General features: G+C 42.0%; 1 protein-coding gene across 1 annotated transcript in view; it reads right to left on the bottom strand.

Moving 5' to 3' along the window:
* The window catches only part of Atp10d (ATPase phospholipid transporting 10D (putative)), a 90313-nt gene extending 79117 nt beyond the window's left edge, over window positions 1–11196 (bottom strand). Inside the window, exon 1 of the mRNA XM_028780795.1 lies at window positions 11064–11196. The gene's annotated coding sequence lies outside the window, so the exon portion shown is untranslated. The remainder of the gene's footprint in view (window positions 1–11063) is intronic.
* Between the last annotated feature and the right edge of the window lie 1504 nt (window positions 11197–12700).

Here is a 12700-nt window from a genome sequence, read left to right on the forward strand (position 1 = left end):
AAGCAGAGTCATCATCCAAGAGCGTCCACAAGGTCCTCAGCTAAGTTTCTCAAGCATACACTTCTCCTAAAACCATAGTCCCACACTGAGGCACCAGGGAGACAGCCCATCTCCAGATACACACATGACAGACTGAGCTAGTCAGACTATGCTCAGACCAGCTTCCACCACCAATCTCTTGTCAGTCCGAGGCTGCCCCGCCCTTCCCAGATGTTCAGATCCAGAGCAGGTGCACTCTCCCTGAGTACATTTTTTTCTCATATCCCACATCCAGTCAATCATCCAATTATGTTAGCTGTTGCTTGAAAATAATCCAAGACTCTCATTACATATCACCGTCTCCAGAAATATCACCCCACCACCACCCCCGGGGCCATCTTCAACACCCTGGTTCTGTTACACGAAATAGATCTGGCTATTTCCTCAGTGTAAAACTATAATGGTTCCCATGTTAGTTGAATAATAACGTATGTCTGCACACGATCCACTTCACATTAAGCTTGTTCTGTGCTTTACTCTTCATTGAACTTTAATGTCATTTTCCACAGGTAATTTATTATTATTATCATCGTTATTTATTTTAGCTTTTGTACATTTCCCTCCTCTACCAGAGTAAAAATTCCCGTCTGTTTTTTTTTTTTTTCATGGATACAGCTTTAGCCTAGAACAGGATGGAGTAGAGACCTTCAGTGAGTCTGTGGCCTGAACTAAAGGATGAATAAGTGAAAAGCTTCTTCACCTGTGCAGTGCAGCCACAGTCCCCTTGAGCTGTCTTAATCCCATTGGCTCTAGGCTGGAGTCATTAGCGGCAGTGTGTCCTGGTCTCTCCCTACTGCTTTGATTCTGCGTGCCAGAATCTCGAGAGTCTGCGTTAAGATCACGGACCCATGAAACCAACGTTAATCCTGTAACACAACAGGAGGACTTAACAAAGGAAATAAAACAGGTAGAGCCAAGTTTTAAAAGCAGCTGAAGTATTTAAAGCCTGTTGCTCTACTGCACTCAGGGAAGACAGGCTTCTGAGCAGCCTATAATTTCAGACCACTTAAGACATCACAGAAAGCAAAAAATTAATTCCATCCGGAACAGACACCATCTTAGAACATGTACTCCATGCTCCTGCATCTCACCAGGCACTCAGGACATTTTCTTCTCTGGGAGTTCAGCCACAGATGCTCTGGGAGCTGAGGTACCCAGTGGAGCCTCCAGATCTGTGTCTGAGTCCTCTTGCTCTCCCCACCTCCGTGAGTGGACACATATGGTTTTATAGGCTTCACCATCCCACCCCTACTAAAGAGCTGGTGTGAGAAAGAGGAAAACTCCAAAATTCCAGTTTATAAATATAAGTATGCTATGGTCTTTAAGAAGTGTAAGACCGAAACTAACAAGACTGACTTAATACAATCACTTCTGCTGTTCAAACACCTCCCATCCTTCTAGTCATTAAGTAAATCAGTACAGAAAAACTCACACAGGCTGGCCAGATCCTGTTCCAGGTACTGAAGCCAAGGTCCTGCACCGTCTCCACATGATGCTTGGCCTGCAGGAGTACACAGTCTAGCAAAGGGATCAGCCCTGAGCCCCATGGGGGTTCCCTCATTAGCACAAACCTCAGAGAGTAGCAGCCATGTGACAAACAGAGGCCAGCCGGGCAGGTTTCAGAGCAGAACAGAGCGTTAAAATACCAACCAATAAATAAATAAGCAAGTTCTGAAAGGAAGCCAGGACACGGAGTGGTGTTCACTTTGAAAACTGGAACCAAAAGATCATGTTAAACTGGCAGACTACACATCTCCTGCTAGGCTGTTTTTACTCATCCACACCGAGGACAAACTCTTCTGTTTTATGTGACATGTGTGTGTGTTTGTGTGTGTGTGTGTGTGTGTGTGTGTGTGTGTGTGTGTGTGTAAACTGTGGTAAACACCCTAGACTGTAGTTATGAAGACAGTCTTAAAAGTATCATCAGGAATATAAAGGCCAACGAGCTAACAGTTTTTGTTAATATCAACATCCCTAATACGGCCACCTCATTCACTTCTCTGACAGTAACTACAATGCCCGGCATAGAGCAGGTACCCAAGGACTCTGTTTAAATCCACTGACTATTGCTTGTCAGGTTCTAGGAGTTACATTATGCATCTTGGCAATAATTCTCTTCAAACAAAGCAAACATTCCGAGAATGAAGGCTAATCGGTTATGACAAGTACTGAATGGATGAGCAGGTCCTTTGCCAGAGATCTGTATGGTCAATTGCATCTTGATCCTTCAGATGTCCTAAAGCCATCTGAGAAGGCAGTTCCATTCAGCTTTAGACTACTGAGTAGGTAAACAGGGCCAGGTTAGGCAATTATCTGGAGACACTTTTTGTTATGGATGCCACCAGCAAGGGAGGCTGTTAAATATCCTACAATATACAAAATGATCCCTCACAAATAAAATAAAATAAAATAAAATACCTAGCTTCCAAATCAAGAATATGCTGGGAAACCCAAGATCAAAGCAAACTATCCTTCTGTTGAAGAGGGAGAGGAGCGGCAAGATGCACAGAACGGACTTTTTTAAAGCTCAGTTTCATATGATTAACTGTTCCGATCCATACTCCCTCACTCAGCCCCAGCAAGATTTCTTTGACCCTCAGTTTCTCCATAAAAGATACATGACAATTATCATCCTTACCCTGTAGGGTTGTTATTAGGCATTCATAAGAATGTATGCAAGTTATCCGCGTATAATAGACCAATAAATAGTAGTTGCTCCTATAATAGGAATGCTTCTTACTTGGGAAAGACTGGGATCTGTGCCATTCAAGAAAAGCAATTTAAAGACAGTAGGGCTTGAGGCTGGAGAGATGGCTCAGTGGTTAAGAGCACTTGCTACTCTGGAAGAGGACTGGGTCTCAGTACCAGTGCTGTCACCCAAAAGCCCTGTAACTTCAGTTCCAGGGATCCAACACCTTTCTCTACCCTCCACAGTGGACTGCAAGCACATGATGCACATAAACTCATGCAGACAGATAGACAAACAGGCATGTGTGCGCATGCGCATACACACACACACACACACACACACACACACACAAATAAATAAATAAATACATAAATACATAAATAAAAATAAAACTTTTCCTTTTCAAGATGGCAAGGCTCGGAAACTCAAAAACTCCATACGTAAGGGTGAAAATAACCTTAAATATCCAATCAAAGATTTCATTTTAAAGTCAAGAAAAATGAGATCCAGAGAGACTAACTTTACTCAAAGTGGCTGCTCATAACCAGTTACACCATCAGTTCCCACAGAGCTAAGCGAACTTTTAATAATCTTAGGTATGCCTTTAATTATGAATATGCCATCAAAGTATTTAAGTCAATTTTAATGAGACTTACTGTGAATGCTAAAATTTCATGTGGCTATTACACCACAAAGTCAGCTCTATTTAGACATAAGCCTGTTTACAGTCTGGGCTCACTCCTAGGCTCCACCTCACTGTTTCAGTATCACCCTGAAATGTTCTGTTGTCATTACACAAGTCTTCCTTAAAGCTCACCTCTTATAAAAAGTCTACGTCATGAATCATTCACTGGGGATTCATGTTTTTGGAAAAGAGCCTGAAAAAAAAAAAAAAACCACACACACAGACATAGATACACTATATAAAATGTATAATAAAGTATGTTGAAAACATTAAAACTGGTTAACTTCGAGGTATTATAATTGAGTTTTATTTTTAATTGTATGTTTCTCACGACGGCCTCTGCTTTTGCTATGTTTATTCCAAAATCAGGAAACAGATCTCCATTTTCATCTTTAAAGACTAAAATTGACTCTAATCATAAGTATATTGCTTCTTGTAATTTTGAAACCTCCTTATGATGGTGCACTGAATAACCAGAAGTTAATAATGCTTCTACATTTAAACAGGAGGGCATATGCCATACTTTGAGGGTTTGGGGGGCTGCTATTGTTGCTGTTGGAGGGTTTGGGGCTTTTTTGAGACAGGATTTTTCTGTGTAGCCCTGGTTGTCCTGACACTCAATCTGTAGATAGACCAGGCTGGCCTCGAACTCTGAGATCTGCCTGCCTCTGCCTCCTGAGTGTAGGAGTTAAAGGCATGTGTCACCACTGCTGGGATAGGTTTTTCTTTGCTCTTTCTTTTTTAAGAAAAATCTCATAAAGTATATGATAAGCACACTGCCTCAGTAGTAAAAACTAACATTCACACTCGGGTCCCCCGTGTCTGTGTTAACCTTTCGCATTATATCAGATTAATATTGAAGAAGTGTAGACGCTAAATTCTACCCAATAGGAATTTCCTATTAGCAAGCACAACAACATTAAGCTGACTTCTGTTTGTAACAGGAATCTGCTGTCAGTAAACAAATGGCATAAAACCAGGCAACACAATCTTTAAGAATCAGACACTGGGCTTTGGTTACTCTATAAACTCGGGGTGGGGGCTGGGGAGGGGTTAATTGAGTGGTATTTTCAATCAGCCCAATGGAAACACAAACGTATTATTAGTACTGTAACTGCAAGGCTTGGCACCTTGGCCTGAATAGGGGCAGGGAGGAAATGAAGGAAGCATAAACGTACACACGGAAAAGCTGGGGTCGGCTAGGCCAAGCATCTGTGTGGCACCAGTGACACAATCACCGGAACCTTTGCATGTTTATTATATATAGCCCAGTGCGAGTTAGCTAGTCTCAGTAGGAGGTCTCAGTAGGCCAGCAGTTCAGGCTGTAAACATCCAAAAGGAAGAAGCTGCAGTTGCTAGTTTTTGCACACTCTGAGTTTGTAAACACTCACATACTTACACACATTGTCAACATTCCTACTCTGAACCAGGGGAAGCCTTTGCCAATCCCAAGCCTGACCAGTATGGGAAATGCTTTGCTATCCCCATCAGTCTGAGGCGTTGGTTCTTGACACGGTCATACCCATGTGGATAGTCTACATTCAATCGGTTTCTCCACTCCCTACACAGTAGGCATGACACAGTGAAAGCGGTGGAATTCTCCTTCTTAGGGTCCTTTTAGAGAAGGTCAGACCTGCCTGTCAAAGCCCAGGGAATAAACTGGCCTGCTCACTTGAGGATCTTCTCTAAGCCTGGCTACCCCCAAACAGAATCTCAGGTGGAGCTTAGTAAACATAGTCTCAATCTTTCTCCCTGCTAGGCACAGGCTGTCCTATTTCCAACTCAGGAGATCTACAAATGGGCTAAGAAATTGTACTGCTAACAAGTTTGACCAATACTGTTGCCCCAGGTCTAGGGACCACCATAATGTCGTAATTCAAGTCTACTGTAAAAAAAATCTTACTCTTAAGTTATATCTTCCTTACAGAATATTATCCAATGTTGTTTTTATGCAGCTAATAATTATTCTTAAAATAACTAGTCACAATATTTTCCTAATATGCCAAAAATAGTATTTTTGTATGAGTAAACAAAACAATATCTAGAGCAAAGGAAAATAATTTGAGGAATGATGAGAGAAAAAAGAGTAACTAAGGAAGATGAGTTACTTTTGTAGCTAAAAAGGAATTCTTAAGGCTCTAAAAAACTACATGCACTTGAAAATTAGATACCATAACAATGTATGACATCAAATGTTTTGTAAAGGTCATTTACAGATTATTACAACACACACACAAAATGTGTATAGACATATATGTGTATATAAATTATATATTTATTAAATATGAAGCGAATAAGCACATCAACACAAATTTTTAAACATGTCCTTTGAGGCAAATGGCATTCCCAGACATGTAATGAAGAAGACAGGCATCTCTTCATTCATTATGGTGGAACTATAGATAATGGATGAAAAGCCTAATTCCTAAGCCCTAATGATTTGATTTTGAAAGTTATCCGCTGACTTTAAGTCTGTTATAAATAAATATCTCGTGGATAACCACTGTTTCTCAATGGCTAAAAATGACTTCAATATGTGGCGTAATGTTACTGAAGACTGGATTATATCCGCCGATTGTTTAAGTTGTCCCAACATGCATATTTCAATTGTCTCTGAGGCCTGTAAGCTAAACATGACCAGTGTGGCACGTAACACTGATAACGGACAGATCTAACTGTAAACAATTCGAAAAAGAAGCCAGCAAACTATCCGGCCTTGAGCGTAGGTCACAGTGACAGGGCCACATGCACAAAGAGGTTCAGCATCATTGATAAATATGAAACCTGCTGCAATGCCTCCTGCAAAAAAAAAGAAAGAAGGAAGGAAGGAAGGAAGGAAAAAAGAAAAAAGAAAAAAAAGAAAAAAATGAGTAGGAAAATCGAAACCAGGTAGCAGACCAAGTGTAGTGGCTTCTGCTATCAAAACAAAGAGCTGGGCTCTAGGCAGCTGGCGATGCTTCCTACATGAAAGTGACTGGTGATAGCCATGAATCTACCTTGTCACCTCTGCTATCACAGTCAAATCTGCCACAGAAAACCTAAGGAACTGAGAGACCAGCAGGGGTGCTCCTATCCCTAGTCTACAATAAATGGGTCAATCTATGACCACAACGACAATGAAGTCTATAAAAGCAATAGGTTTGATGGTGCAGAGATAGAAGTATCAAAGGCTTTCTCTGGTGATTGAACAAAGTTATATCTCCAGCTATGTTTTATTTTACGTCTCCACCGTCTACTGCATGTGCTATATATGTTAATATGTATCCCAGAGTCTCAACACTTCTGTCGTCCTCATCCTGTTACAAACACTAGAGATGCTGTGGTGTTAAGAACTGATGTGCAATGCAAAGATGCATTCTAAAGTGAGACTCTGAGAAAGAAGAGTTGCATTTACTGAAAAACGTTAGAAGAAGAAAAGTTCAGTCATCTTTGTGGAATGATAAAATAGAGTCTTGAGGATCAACACATTGACCTTGAATCAATACTGATACTGTGATCAGCTATGTTCAAACAGCATCAAATGCATCTGCAAGGAAGAACACAGCTCTGCCAACAGATTCACAACTGGCTGCTTATTATAAACACAGACCTTTCTGAGCCTCAGTTTCCATGACTGTTAAATAAAATACCTATCCCCAAGGTTTTTTAATGATGACTAAAAATCTCACTATGTGTAGCCCACTGTCATTAACTCATTCATTAAAATGAGTCTATGCTCTCACTATAAACCAGAAACCAACCAGGCCACAAAACAGACAAAAGTCTCCCCTTACCTTCTCTGGTTCATTTACTTGACGTTGCCCTAGGTAACATTGGTTAAAAGAACCCTAGAATTCAATGAAAATATCCAATTCAATTTTTTTTAAAAAAGATTTATTTATTTATATGAGCACACTGTAGCTGTCTTCAGACACACCAGAAGAGGGTATTGGATCCCATCACAGATGGCTGTGAGCCACCGTGTGGTTGCCGGGAATTGAACTCAGAACCTCTGGAAGAGCAGTCAGTGCTCTTAACTGCTGAGCTATCTCTCCAGCCCTCCCAACTCAAATTTTAAAACTCAAAAGAGCAATCACACAGTGTATGAATTTAGGAGAACAAAAAGTCCCATGAAAGATCACTGTGTGAGGTCCATGAGGTCCGAAGATAGAAAGGGAAAAGAAAGGCTTCCCGGAAAAGAGTATTTGACATGAGCCTGGACAGCCTCCTGAGAGGAGGGAGCTATAGGTTTTGAGAAAGCAATGTTATAAAAGGAGAGGGGATGGGAACATCAGACAGTTCCATAAAGCCAGAGTCTCCAGCACAACTTAGGGAGTGATGGGCCATGAAAACGATGATGTTCGTGAGGACCAGAGTGAAGGTTTAAGTGTTGAGAGATGAAGAGTCTATGCTTAGTTTGGAAGAAACGGGAAACCATGAAAGATATTTGAGAATTTAGATTTAGATTTTCTCACAAGTCTGAGAGACGCTGGAATGGGACAAAAGGCAGAGAGCCTCACAGGACAATGGAGTAAGGAGCTTCAGAATAGTTTTCCAATGGAGGCCTAGGGAAGGGAACACTTCCCAAGGCATCTCCCAGGGCACCTGGGAACAAGAGCAGCACATGTGTCTGGCACAGTGATATCTTATTGGCTGTCAGCCATAGTCTCCTCTTCCATGAATGGGTCTCTGAGTTCTGCACTGTCTGTTCACATGACCTCTACCTGTTACCATTACTACATCCTTACAACGCCATACCTCAGTCATGTATCCCTGTCCTCAATCAATTCCTACTGACCACGACCTAATGAGGCTGACACAACCATCCGTGTCCAACTGGGCATCGTGACCACCACACTCGTGCATAGTCTGGCTCGAGCGAAGCAAGTAGCTTTTTATCCATCAGCGTCATGATCTCAGACCCTCCAGCCTTTTGAAGTGAATCACTGTGTTTGTCTTTGAATAAGCTATCGAGTTTATACTAAAGACTAAAACAGACAATGAACCCTATAAAGATGATCCTCAAATGAAAAGTAGACACAGGGATGGAGAATTAGCTCATTGGTTAAGAGCATTTGCTGCTCTGTGAGAGGATGAGGGCCCAATTCTTACCACCCATATGGTGGCTCACAACTGTATGTAACTCCATCCACAGGGGATCTGAGGGTCTTTTCTAAGCACACGCATATGCATGCAGGTAAAATACTCATCACCTGAAACAATAAATAAATATGAAGTAGACATAAATAGGTAGTTTATAAAGAAAAATAAAAATTGGAATGTCTAAATTTGAGGATGTGTATAAACATCTCAATAATTTCAAAGATCTTCAGCATAGTTAATAAATCCCCATGTTTGCACAGAAACTGGGAGAAACAGGTCAAAACATGTGAGAGTTTCAGGGAGACTATTCAGTGATTTAGAAAGAGGGCCTTGGCAGGTAAAATGTAAACAGAAGTTGCAAAATGGCATCTTACTCCTAGAGTTAAATAAAAAATTCTGTACAACAACTAACTTACTGATGAGAAAGAATCCAAATATCAGTGGTTCTCATTGGATGGAGAGAATCTAGGTGATAATGCCACAGATTCCATTTTGTGGCACTGATGTGTACTTTCTATATTAGTAAATAGAGTTTAGCCGGGCGGTGGTGGCGCACGCCTTTAATCCCAGCACTTGGGAGGCAGAGGCAGGTGGATTTCTGAGTTCGAGGCCAGCCTGGTCTACAGAGTGAGTTCCAGGACAGCCAGGGCTACACAGAGAAACCCTGTCTCGAAAACCCAAAAAAAAAAAAAAAGTAAATAGAGTTTAGTTGTCAGAAAAAAGCCACAATTGCTCTCTTAATAAAAATAATGCGTCTGAGAATGTAGAACACATAGGTTGTATCATCTCGGCCCTGTCTTACAGGGTTCCCATAAGCTCCTTTATCATTGATAGCACAGGCTGGGTACCACTGTTTCTGAGTGGAGCTGGGAGGTGAGTGTGTGGGGACCCAGGAAAGCCACTCCAGGTTGTGCATCCAGCATATCACTCCCGAGGTAATAAAACTCTCTTTGCTTAAGCACCGATGACCTGTTATGTATATCCTCGTTGATACATTTCTCAGGGTCCCCCAATGATGCTGCTGGGGTATTGAAAATAAATAAATAAATAAATAAATACGAGTCTTGGGGGCGGGGTGGGGGGGGCATAGATTTCCACTTTAATCAGATACTTAAGTCAAACACAGAATGAAGGCTTTAATATGTGAACTTTTAAAAACATTCTTTAAAACTTCATTCTAAAGGTATGGCCATCCAATAGATGAGTTATCAACGTTATAACAGATTTTAGTCCAAATCTAAGCATTTCCCCACCACTTACTGAAAATAAATAACATCCTTATCAGTTATTTTGTCACCAAGCATGGCAAGTATTCAGTTTTTGTTACAGGAAGGTCAAACATTCCCCACATCCTGTTTCAGATTGCTGAACTTTCCATTTTTCCCCCCCCCAAACACAGTGGGTGTTAGGTTAAATAAACTGGGGATGGTTAATTTCTCTTCTTTTCCCTGTTAGCCCTTTCAACAGTGTGGTCTCATTTTGATACCTACAAACAATAGGATATAGGTCTATAAGATACATCTGAAGGAGAATAAAAAGCTGTGAGAATCCCTGATCTTTGGGGGTGGGCTGCAGCTGGAGCTTAGACAGGACACTGAATTAAATATTCTGCTTTGAAGTCCATATGCCTCACGTTTGCTCTTAAAGAAGCAAGAGGGTTTTGATGTTGTTGTTGTTGTTGGGTTTGTTTGTTTGTTTAAATGCATTTTTCACAGAAGCTGGCCTAGTGCAATTTAAATGTGGATACAGTAACACTGGCCAGGAGCCCTTATCCTCCTTGGAACATCTGTCAAGGTTGATAGGGGTTAAAGGTCTGCTCGGAGCCCATAAAACTGTCTTCTTCCATGTGAACAGCTGCAACAGCTGTCTTGAAAGGAGGCCAGAAAGAATTTTAGTAGTCTTATCCTAAATACCCGTATAAGAGTGCTTTAAATATATTCCTTCTCAAGGAACCTAGTCCCAAACTGGCCTTCTGATTTTCCAGATTGAGGGAATTCATTGACTAGCCCGCATCTTTCACTACTGACATGTTGAAATAAAACAAGTTTTATGATGTAAGATGAAGCGTAGCCCAAATAACTACGAAGTTCTTCAAAGTTGGAGTATGCAGGAAAGAATGCAGACTTTTTTTTAATTTATTCAATTATTTTAGCATGCCTTTCCAAACAGTTTCACAAGTTCCAACGCAAACACAAAATTACCTTTTTCCTCCCCAGGGATCAACCCGGTGGTTTACTCGCTTGAAGAATTTTCCTAAGCTTCTCATTACCAGGGAAAGGGGTGCAGACAGTCAAAGCTGCTTTCAACTACTAGATTTCGAAATGGAATGACAAACGTGTGCGTGCCTGCGCGAAGGCACAAGTGTGTGCACAAGCTATCTGTTACAAAACCCAGCTTTCAAAAAGGGTGATGTCCTGTAGAAATCAAATAACTGAAAATGGTGTGAGAGCTTCTCCATTGTCAATGTCCCGCACCAGAAGTGACAGGAAAGAAGTCATCAGCCCGAAGCACAGCTGGGCTGAGAGTGAGCAGAAGCAGGGCGGGGGCGGCTAGCCGCGTCTCTCTTACCTGTCCCTCCCGGGGCGCTCATCACAGCATGGCTACCTCGGATCCCAAAGTGCCAAAAGTGAACCGAGCCGGGATCCAAGAGGCTGGGAGAGTTATGCTTCCAAGCCAGCCATTTGTCTCTGAGAAGCAGAACAATACCTACTCCCCAGCTCCCCAGCTCCGCGTGCGGAGCGCGGGCGCCTGAACCGGGCGGAGCAGACGACTCTCCGCCCTCCTCCAGACCTCCCCGGCTCCAGGACGACAGAGCTTCCGTGGACTGTCAATCTCCCGCTGCCCCGCCCCCGTGACGTAAGGGGCAGGGCCTGGCAGCTGTCGAGCTTCCCGCTCCAGCTGTAGGACCCCGCAGAAGCCCCGCCCTGCCCAGACGTCCCAGTGACCCAGGGTCTGGCTGTTCCCTCCCTGAAGGACACAGCAGTTTGCAGGCCATCTAGCATGTATTTACTTTCCTGTGATTTTGTGAAACAGTGCACTCATTTAGTTAGACTTGAAACATCTAGTGGTTACCTTGAGGTAAGACGTTCATTCTAAAAATGTAATGTTAACGTTGTTGTAACTAGCAACTCTTTTATAAAAAGGATCGCAGTTCTGATTTGGGCTTCTTTCTCTTTTCTTTCTACTCCTTTAGTCGGGGTAATGTGACTTTATCCACAGACCTGCCAAGGTCTGCTTGCTTTAAGCTCACACTTTCTTCTTTTTCTCTTTTCTATGTTTTTCTTTTTGTCTCTTCAATTGTATTTCTAAAATAAAAAACGAATTAATCTGATCTCTCAAAACTTTTGCCCAACTACTTCAAGAAGGCAAGTGAGTATGTCAACCATACTCAAGGCTCAATTCCAAGAAAAGTAGAAGGCCACACACTGCACTCGATGAGAAAAGAAAAGTTAAAGTTGGGTAAGAAAGTGAGAGAGAAAGGGATGGAATGGGGGAAGAGTCAAGTAGAGTCAAAACACATTATATGGAATTCTCAAAGAATTAATAAAAATAATTACTTAAAAATAAAAAAGAAGCCAGGCTACACAGAGAGGCCCTGTCTCGAAAAATCAATCAATAATAAAAATAAGTGAATAAATAAAAGGTGACTGAAAGGTCGTTTTTAAAAAAAAAGAACATTTAAAATAACTCAAAACAAAACCTAAAAAACTCAGCTGTCGGTTATTCAACTGAAATAGACACAAGGTGCGGATATAACCCCGCAGTTCTGCTGTTTGGAGCCTCTGGCTGCAGTCTCTCAAGTGCTTTGAGACTGCGCATCAAGAGTGAGAAACTAGTTGATCATGCAAGCGCCTCTCAGTGATGTGTTCGCCAGGACAGACCAAGGGAGCTGGCTGGGAGGCTTGACAACCATCCCAACCCAAGAGACGCCAAACGAGTTTTTTTACACCCATCCAGGAGGTGGGTGGCTTCTTAGGCCAGGAAGGAGAAGGTCTGGGTGTGGCTTCCTGTGACGCCTCCTTCTGCAGGCAAGGGCACATATCCCAGGCTTAGTCAACGCCTGGCCCCAATAACACTTTTGCGGGTATATCACTATCTCTGACATGATTTTTTTTTTAACTCTTGTTAATTAATCGTCTGGTAACATTTAAAACTTCAGATTCGCCCCATCCCCTCCCGCGCCCTTCCTGCCCTTCCTGCCCCTG

Source organism: Grammomys surdaster, unplaced genomic scaffold, assembly GCF_004785775.1.
Source record: "Grammomys surdaster isolate TR1022 unplaced genomic scaffold, NIH_TR_1.0 372, whole genome shotgun sequence".
Taxonomy (NCBI): domain Eukaryota; kingdom Metazoa; phylum Chordata; class Mammalia; order Rodentia; family Muridae; genus Grammomys; species Grammomys surdaster.